Here is a 9,546-nt window from a genome sequence, read left to right on the forward strand (position 1 = left end):
ATTTTTCCATTTATTTAATTCTTAAAAGAAATCCTCGGTTTGTTTTGTTTTTGCAATCCTAGGGATGGAACCCAGGGCCTTCCACGTGCTAGGCAAGTGCTCCACCACTGAGCTATACCACCAAGCCCTGTGCTGTGTTTTCAGTATATAAATATTATACTTCTAGCTGGATATGGTAGTGCATGCCCGTAATCCCAGCATTTTGGGTGGCTGAGGCAGGAGTATTGCAAATTCAACCCCAGCTTGTCCAACTTAGTGAAATCCTGTCTCAAAAAAAGGAGGTGGAAATGTAGCTGAGTGCAAGGGCACTTGAGCTCAATCCCTAGTACTGTTCGGGAGAAAAGGGAAGGGAGGGAGAAAGGAAAGAAAAATAAAAGTCTTGTATTTCCTTTGTTAGCATTCTTAGATATTTTATTAGTTTTGGTGCTATTGTGAATTTCTTAATTTCACTGCTAGATTATTAGTATACAGAAGTACAATTAATTTGGGCCGGGGATTTAGCTCAGTGGCACCACGCCTGCCTTGCAAGCTCAAGGTCCTGAGTTGGATCCCTAGTACTACAAAAAAAAAAAAAAGAGAGAGAGAAAGAAAGAAATACAACAAATTTATAATCTTGTATCACAGGACTCTGCATGTCTTTCCCATTCCAGATACATGTGAATCTGTATTCCTTAGGATTTGCTATGTATAGGGTCATGTCATTTGTGAACAAGGACATTTTTACTTTCTTCCTTTCTATAGGTTTACTATCCTGTCTTACCATGTGCCTTACTGCATGTCCGTGGATGTCTGTGCCTTGTGGGATTTTAGAGGGAAGCATTCAGTCATTCGCCATTGATTATGGTGCTAGCTATATATGCTTTGCATAAATTCTGTAATAGGCAGAGTAATGTCCTCCAAAGATGCCCATGTCCTAATTCCTGGAAGCTGTGTCTATGTTAGAGAGGGAATTCATGTTGCTGATCAGCTGATCTGAAGACTTTACAGGTGAACCTAGTGTCACCACCAGGTCCTTAAGGTGGAAGATGGTGGTGTGGCATGGGGTGGGACTCACCACTGCTGCTGGCTGTATGGATGGAGGGAGCCTGGAGTGGAGACCAGAGGCTGGGAAGGACAAGGACACGTTGTCTCCCAAAGCCTCCCCAAGGAACCAGCCCTGCTGACACTTGACCTTAGCCCACGGAAGCCTGTGTACAAATTCTCACATCCAGAGCTAAAAGGATACATTGGTGTTCTCAATCACAGAAGTTGTAGCTTGTGATAGCACAAAGTAGAAACCCAGATCCCTTCCTCATGCTGAGGATGCACCTTCTAGTCCTAATTTGAGTTTTTAAAATCATGAACAATGTTGGACTTTGGTCAAATGCTTGTCTGTATCTTGTTGAGATCTTATGAGTTCAGTTCTTTGTTCTATTAATACACTTCAGATGCTTAACCAACCTTACATACCTATGGTAAATCTCATTTGGTCATAGTGTCTAATGTGGGTTGCTAATGTTTTGTTAAGGATTTTTGCCGGGTGTGATGGCGCATGCCTATCAACCCAGCATTCAGGAGAGGCTGAGGCAGGAGAATCGCTACAAGTTTGAGGCCAGCATGGACTACAGAGTGAGGCCCTGTCTCAACCAAACAAAAAAACCTGTAAGTTTCCCTCTGGGCACTACTTTAACTGCATTCCACAAGTTTTGACACAATGCGTTTTCATCTTCTTTGACCCATCTTCTATTTACAAATGTTTTAATTGTGAAATATTTGGGATTTTCCTAGACTCTTTTGTTATGTAAATTTTGTTATGTAAAGAACATGCTTTATGTAATTTAAGCCCTTTTAATTTTGTGACTTTAGTTGTAGTACAGTATGATCTATTCTGAAGAATGTTCTTTGAGCATCTGAAAAGAACACTGGTGACGTGTTCTGTAAATAGCAGATTCAGATGAGTGAATATCCTTGCCAATGCTCTGCTGAGTTGTTTTATCAGTTATTGAGTGGGGTATTGAAATTGGATGACATAATATGAAGGACACATTTTTGTTTTTCTTTTTTTTTTGGTACCGGGGATCGAACTCAGGTCCTCGAGCTTGTGAGGCAGGTGGCAGAACCACTGAGCTAAATCCCCAGCTGGATGACATAATATGATCAATTTCCTTCCTGCCTGTCCCACTTCTGCCCATTCACAGTAGTGAGATATTCCCTGCAATCTACAAAGGACTGTTAGAGGGGAAATTAATTATTGGTTGGTAAAATATAGCATGGTAGAGCTTAAAAAGTTAAGGATATTTGCTGAAAAACAGAATAAATGGTCTTTAAGATGGGGATGTTCATATTTAGGGGTCAGGGACTCTGAGGTGGGTCTGTCAGCCTGTGGGCAGTGCCAGCCTCCTTCCACCCACGAGCCTCAGCAGCCCTCTCTGGGGCCTGGTCTTGTGTGCCTAGGCCTCCCTGCTGCTCCTGGCAGAAACAGTATCTGTGGCATGGAGAAGACAGTTGCTCAAGTCCTAAGCATTTTTATAGCTGGAGAAAAACCCACCCCACTGAGATTCATGACAACACAGCAGGCAGCAGTTGAAGAAAATGCAAGAACCTGGTGGCATCTGACTGAGGAGGGGCCCAGGATCCATATGCTGGCCTGTAGGAACAGCTACACTGAGAGGAGAGAAGGTAGACCCTGGGGCCCACAGTGGGACAGAGGGGAAAGGCAGGCATGTCCCAGAGACATCTGCAAAGGGTCAGACAAAATGGACATGGATGATGTGGCCTGAGGCGACACAGAACCTGCAAAGGAGCACAGAAACTCAAGGAAACCAGGAAGAGGGCAGTGGAGTAACGCTTTAAACACGAAAATCCTCAGCAAGAGAGGAGGGCACTGCTTTCAGGTCAAGAACAGGTCGTGGAGACAACTTGGATATATGTGATGCAATGACTGTGGACACCTGTGTGTGTGGCAGGGAAAGTAATGAAGTACGGGTACAGCCAAGTTCTCTAGTGCTGACCCTGGGCCACATAAAGGAAAACCTGCTTCACATTTCCCTTAGGAAAGGAGGTGAGAGGCCTAGGAGCACCAAGAAGTAAAAAAGCAAAGGACAGGATTGTGGCTGGGGAGTAGCTCCCATATTGAACATGAGAGGCCCTGGGTTCTATCCTAGCAGTGCCAAGAAAGGAGAGAGACAGGCTGCCCAGGTTAGGGAGTGCAGACCTACTGATTGGAAAATGTAAAACAAGGAACAAAAAAACTTTCATTAACCACTGAAAACACAATTGCTGGTTTTAAAACTATCCACAGGGGCTGAGATGCCTCAGTGGGTGAGCAGTGGCCTAGCACACAGGAGTCCCAGTTTCCAGCCCCAGAACTCCAACAAGCAAACAAAAACAGGCTCAGAGGCTCTCACAGCAGAAAAGACTAGAATTATCTTCTATAAACCCCTAAGGAAAGGAGAAACACTACACATGTCAAAGCCAGGAATCCGCAAATTGAATCCAGCAATTGAAATTATGGTAAAATTGGATTTAGCCAAAAAAAATAACAGTATCAGAAAATCTGTTCAGATAATTTATCAGATCTGAAGGGAATCATTAACAGGTGCTGAGCTCGCCCAGCTTGTGATACCTATAGCAGGCTGCTCCAGCTGCTCTTCCAGTTTTCTTCCTGCCTTGTAGGCCCTTCCTCATCTCTGACCTTTGATCTCTGGACTCAGTCTCACTGCAATTCTCTGGGTGTGGGACTTCACCCTGAACTGCTTCTCCCACCCAGTTCACAAGACACTGTCACTTTACCGCCCCACCAATCCCACAGAGTTCCCAAGCCAGCACTGTTCCCAGCATGGTGTTCCCTGGGGGATCCTATTGTTCCCCACCACCACCAAGGTCAGAGCTTGGCTGAGAAGGCAGACCTGCTTCTTTCCACAGGCATCAGAAATCCTAGAAAATGCCCGGAATTGGCTTCTCGTCCAGCCATGGCATGCTCTGTGCTCCTTAGAGTAGACACCAGGGTCCACATGACCCACATAGCCCCACTTGTCCCTGACCTACCTTCTCACTTGCAGGCACTTTGCAGAGCCTTTGCATTTCTCTCCCACCATCTCCTCAATTTTTACTCCATTACTTTCTGGGAGAGGGGTCCCCAGCCACTGTATCTGAGAGTGACATGCCGAGTATGCTCACTCCTCCTCCAGAACACAGGTTCCGTAACTACTAAATTCTTCAGAGCATGCTGGTACTCACCAAACGCAGCCTTCAGTTTCCACTAACCCATCTTCAAAGCCCCAACTGTGGGCTCCCCATACAGGGTCAGTGTGCCTCTGCCGAGTGCCCCGTTCATAGCACCAGCAAAAGCCAGGATGACAAGACCTATAATCTCGACTACTTGGGAGGCCATTGGTGAGAAAATGATAAAACCTCAAAGCCATGCCAGGGATTTAGCTCAGTGGTGCTGCCGCCTGCCTTGCAAGTGCAAGGTCCCACGTTCGATCCCTGGTACCAAAAATTTTAAAATTTTTAAAAATTAAAAAAAACCCTCAAAGCCCTCAAAATTTCCATTTGTCACCCTGGACCCTCTAGTTCACACTCCAGCTAATGCTAACAAGACACCCAGGACAAGGGTGGTCACCAGTCAGACCAAGCATGGGACACTGGGCCATGGCCACCTGACCTCCAGGGAGGGGAGGCAGTCAGAGCCTGAGTCTAGCCATGTGGCCAGTGACTCCATCAGCAATGCCACTGTGGTGACCTGGCAGGTGCAGGACACTGCCACCCTGAGCATCCTGGTGTGAACATGAGTGAGAGCACAGAGGTTCAGGACAGGAACCCAGCCCAGCTTTGGAGGTGTCTCCGCTGGGCCACTCTCAGTGTGTGTAATAAAGCCGTGATCCCAAGCACAGCACTCTTCTGAGCTCTGGGTCATTCTAAGAGTAAATGCTTGTGACTGGCATCTGAGGCGAGGGCAGAGCAGTGGATACCAAGTCCTTAACTTGGGTGTCAGGACTGTACTTCAGTACCACAGCAGCAAAGGGCTAAGCAAACAATCAGCATGTTTTATAATTTGGACTGCACAATGCGAAAACTCACTTCCAGCCTGAGCTAGCACTGTTCTGGTCCTCATTTGAGGAAAACAGCCTAACATCTCTTCATAAGAGCAAAGGGCTAGGCCAGGGATTTAGCTCAGTGGTTCCCGCACTTGCCTTGGAAGCGCAAGGTCCCAAGTTCAATCCCCAGTACCTAAATAAATAAATAAAAGAGCAAACGGCTGGGATGCCCCAGACTGCTGCAGATGAGGTGAGCCGACATCCCTTCCTGGGATAAAGAATTATCCTACAGCTGTAGCAACTAAGAGAACATGGGGCTGGCACACAACACATGAGCCTCCTGCCAGGCCGCAGATATGTGAGACAGTCTACACCTCCAGAAGCCAGCAGTATAGCCAAAGGTGGGGATACCTGGGTATCTATCCTCTACAGGAATAAAAACTAGATACCAAAACTGGGTGTGGTGGCCTATAATCTCAGCTACTTAGAAGGATGAGGGAGGAGGATCACAGTTGGAAGCAATTTAGGAGACCCCACCTGTAGGTGCAACTCAGTTATTAGAACACTTGCCTAATGTGTGCAAGGCTCTTGGTTAATTTTGGTACCAGAGAAGTGGGGTCGTTGCTGTGATATTACTTGACCATGTGGTTCAGGAGCCTTTGGGAATGGCTTGTATGAAGAGTTTGGAAAGATTTGGAGATGCTGGCTGAAAAGGGAGAGCTGGAACCCCTTAGGCTGTACTGCATGGGAGATTCTGATCAGAGCTCAAAAGACCAAAAAGCCCGTGAAGACCAGGCTCAGGAGGTTTCTGCTGGGAAGGACTGCATTGGCTGCTGGACTCCAGATGACTTGTTATGACTTGGCAGAAAGTTTGCCTGCATTTTGCTCATGAACAGAGACTTCCTGAGACTGAGATTAAGGGTGGCAGACTAATTAATCTGGCAAAAGAAATTTCAAGGTAGTCTAATGTTGAGGCTGTGGCATGGCTGCTGTTGGGGGCTTTTACCCAGATTTATGTTGAATATCAAGAGCAAAAAGCCCAGCAGAATGATTTAAAATGTTTTAAGTTTAGCCAGAAAGGAAACTCCGGTAAAGTTTTGTCATGCAAGGATAGAACAGAGGACATCTTGATTGCTGAGAAGGAACAGGAGAATAGAAAAGATGGCCTAAGGGCAACACAGGAAGCAGCAGGACTCTACCCTTTGTAAGCTCAAAATTGGAAAAGTGAAAGACTTTGCTTTGAGAAGAGAGTCCCAGAATGCCATTCCAGAATGGCAGCGGCTTAGAGAATTTGTTCCTCAGAATTGGATTCACACTGCTTAGCGATCCAGGCACTTAACCCCTACAGCCAAGAGAGACAGAAGACTAGCTACTGCTCCAGTTGGTAGCAGACCTTGGCATCATCCATGTGGTGCTGGTTTTAGGTGCATCCAGAATGCAAGAGTTGTAGGGTCAGGAAGGCTTCCACCCAGATTTCAGAAGAAGGCCTGGGAGGCCAGGCAGTGTGCCCCTGAGAAGACAGCGTGTGAAGCTGGAGTGTGAAGCCGAAGGTGCAGTGGAGATCCCAGAAGTTTGGCGAAGCCAGGAGCATGGATCATTGAAGGAAAGCTGAAAGAAGGGAGCAGAACCGGCCCAAGAAAGAAGCCATGGGAGCTACAATTATCAACGGTGCTGTAGAGGTGGAGCCACCCAAACCCTTTGGAGTTCACAACTTGCCACAGGTTGCCATGGATGCTGGAAGTGGAACTATGGGATTTAATGTTTGCTCTCCTGGATTTTGGACTTGCTTTGTTCCCATTCCTTTGTATTCCCCTGTGTGTAACTTTTGGATTGGTAATGTCTATCTTGTGCCATTGAATGTTGGAAGTGTTTAACTTTCTTTTCATTTGTACAGGGGCTTAAGCCGACTTTGCCTTAAATCTCAGATGAGACTTTGGACTTGTACTTTTCAGCAATGCTGAAACTGTTAGGACTTTGGGAACTCTTGGAGATGGACTAAATGCTTTTTGCATAAAGGAATGTGCATGAATCTTTGAGGGGCCAGGGGCAGAATATTATGGCTTGTGCTTAGATGTTCCCTCAAAGCCTCATGCTTTTTCAGAGGTGGCTGAATCTAGAGTGTGTGATGGATTCATGATGAGGCTAGGCCCAAGGGCACTAGGACTAAGGGCATGAGTGCTACCTGCCCTAAGTAGTCTGAATAAAATAAAAGGGGCAGAAAGATGCTGTTAAGCTCACTTGTTGCTTTTGCTGTCTTCTGCCGCCATAAATTGTTGCCCCTCTGCTACCCTGCGTTGGAGCCAGTCAATTATGGACTGAAACCTCTATGAACTGTAAGCCAAATAAACCTTTCCCCTATTTAACTTTGGGTATTGGATATTTTGTCTCAGCAATGAGGGAGAAGTAACTATCCAGGGTTCTATCCCCAGGGCCACCAAAAAAACAAAACAAACTAAAATCAAGCTAGACATAAAAAGTGCTTTCACATGAATTACACACCTAAATGTGAAAAGCAAAAAAACAAAGGAATTTGGACTTTGGTTACAGGAGGCCCCACAGGGAAGAAAAGAGCTGTTAAGCAGAACACAAAAGCAGTCATGACAAACAGGATCGGTACAGCTGACTAGATGAAGTTAAAGAGCTTCTCAACAAGACAGTGGAAAGCCAGCCACAAACCATTAACTATAAACAAGTGTAACCAAAGAACACACAAAACGCCTAACACAAAACAATGGCCAGTAGACTAGAGCAGAGAAGGAATTCTCACAGGTCAGCAAGGACATCAACACGTGCACAACTGGTGTACCCACTTCCACAGAGCAGCTGCTCATGGGGAGGGAACACAACTCCCCCAACCACAGTGAACATGTGAGAAAGTGCTTGGCTGCCCAGTGACCAGGGGGACAGACTCTTAAACCTGTGTGAAATATCATTTCACATACACATTATCACTGAAAACAACAAGCTCAGTGCCATTGCTGGTGGGGATGTGGAGCAATTGCCCCATGAGCAGGGGCAGAACTGACTTAGGATTTGGATAGATGAGCCGAAGCATTTTCAAGAGTTGAAAACACCTCCCTGAGACCCAGCAATGGGCTCTCATCATGAATCTCATAGAGACCCTTCCCCCATGGAGAAGGAAGCCATAGTTCACAGTAGCAACAGATGGGAAACCACACTGGGGTCCACCACTGGCGGGTAAACAGCAGTTTCTAAGCCCTGCCAGACTGTCATGACCAGCCACATTGAGAGCAAAGCCAAGTCCTAGAAGGACCTGCAAAACCACCCATTATTTGGGGATATGGGGGCGGGGGGCAGCAATACACAGATGGCTGCTGGACTGGCTGCCTTGTGCTGGGCTGAGGCACATTTAAAGGCACTGCTCCTACACGGGAGGGGAGGAGAGCAGGATTATAGCCACCTGCGAAGTGCTGTGGCAGCTGCTAAACACAGGAAATGCTTGCTTCAAAGGCAGCCACTCCGGGGAAGCCGTCTAGAAGGTGCCCGTGCCCACTGAGGCACATAGGGCAGCTGGAACTCAGCCTGGGCAGCAGCATCACACTGGCTGTCAGGGTCTGTACCAAGTACATGCCTGGGTGCTAGTACAATCTTTAAGGCAGGGTGCTGGGATAGGGACATGCAAACTCCGTTGTATACCTCTGGGTACAGGTGTGGCTGTGGGTTCCCTCTATCATCATCACTAAATGACAAGAAATTGTGCAGTTCTCATGCAACTTTAAAATGTCCTGTGTTCCAACTCCACAGCAGTATGGTCCCTAGCAGAGCCAGGTCAGGGACAAGCCCCTGTGACCCTGAGATGGGGAGAGCAATCTGGCCCCGAGGGGAAGAGACGGACGATGTATGTGTCCACACAAACAGTGACAGACTGCGGGGCCTTATCTCACTGTCAGACACAGATGCTCCTCCCACACAGGGAGGCCCTGTGCCATATCTTGGATCCTGAGCCATGCATTTGCACCTCAGCCCATTCCTCCTCCACACTGAGTACCACCACCATCTAGGGCTACCACCCTCTTCCCCTCACTGGGACCCTGCCCTTTCTCCTGCAGTGTGACTTGCTGCTGTGACCGGAGCCCAGTGGCTGCCCACAGCTGTCAGGCCCCAGGATCAGACAGAGATCACAGGCAGAGCAATATCTGGGACAGTGGCTTCCAAAGACAGCTAGGATGAGTTTTCCTCAGCAAAGTCACATAGATGCTCACCCGGAGTCTCAGGATCCAGCCTGCTGGAGCAGCAAGAGAGTCAGACCATGACCAGGAACCACAGGACCGTCCTGCCTGGATCTGACAATATGTTGGCACTCAGCCAAGGCCACACTCAGGACACCTGTGTGTCCTGAGTGTATGGTCGGCCCCTCTGCAGGACAAGGCTGTGTACCACTATGCTGGGGACTGCTCAGGACTGGCCTACAGGAAGCCTCTGCAGGGGCAGGGACAGTATGCAATAAGCACTGACCTCTGAGGGGCTGCAGAGAAAACACGATGTCACTCTGTGGCAGAGATTCTGG

The sequence above is a fragment of the Heterocephalus glaber genome, unplaced genomic scaffold, assembly GCF_053883595.1.
Source record: "Heterocephalus glaber isolate CG9 unplaced genomic scaffold, H.glaber_assembly_v1.0 deba00001781, whole genome shotgun sequence".
Classification (NCBI taxonomy): Eukaryota; Metazoa; Chordata; class Mammalia; order Rodentia; family Bathyergidae; genus Heterocephalus; species Heterocephalus glaber.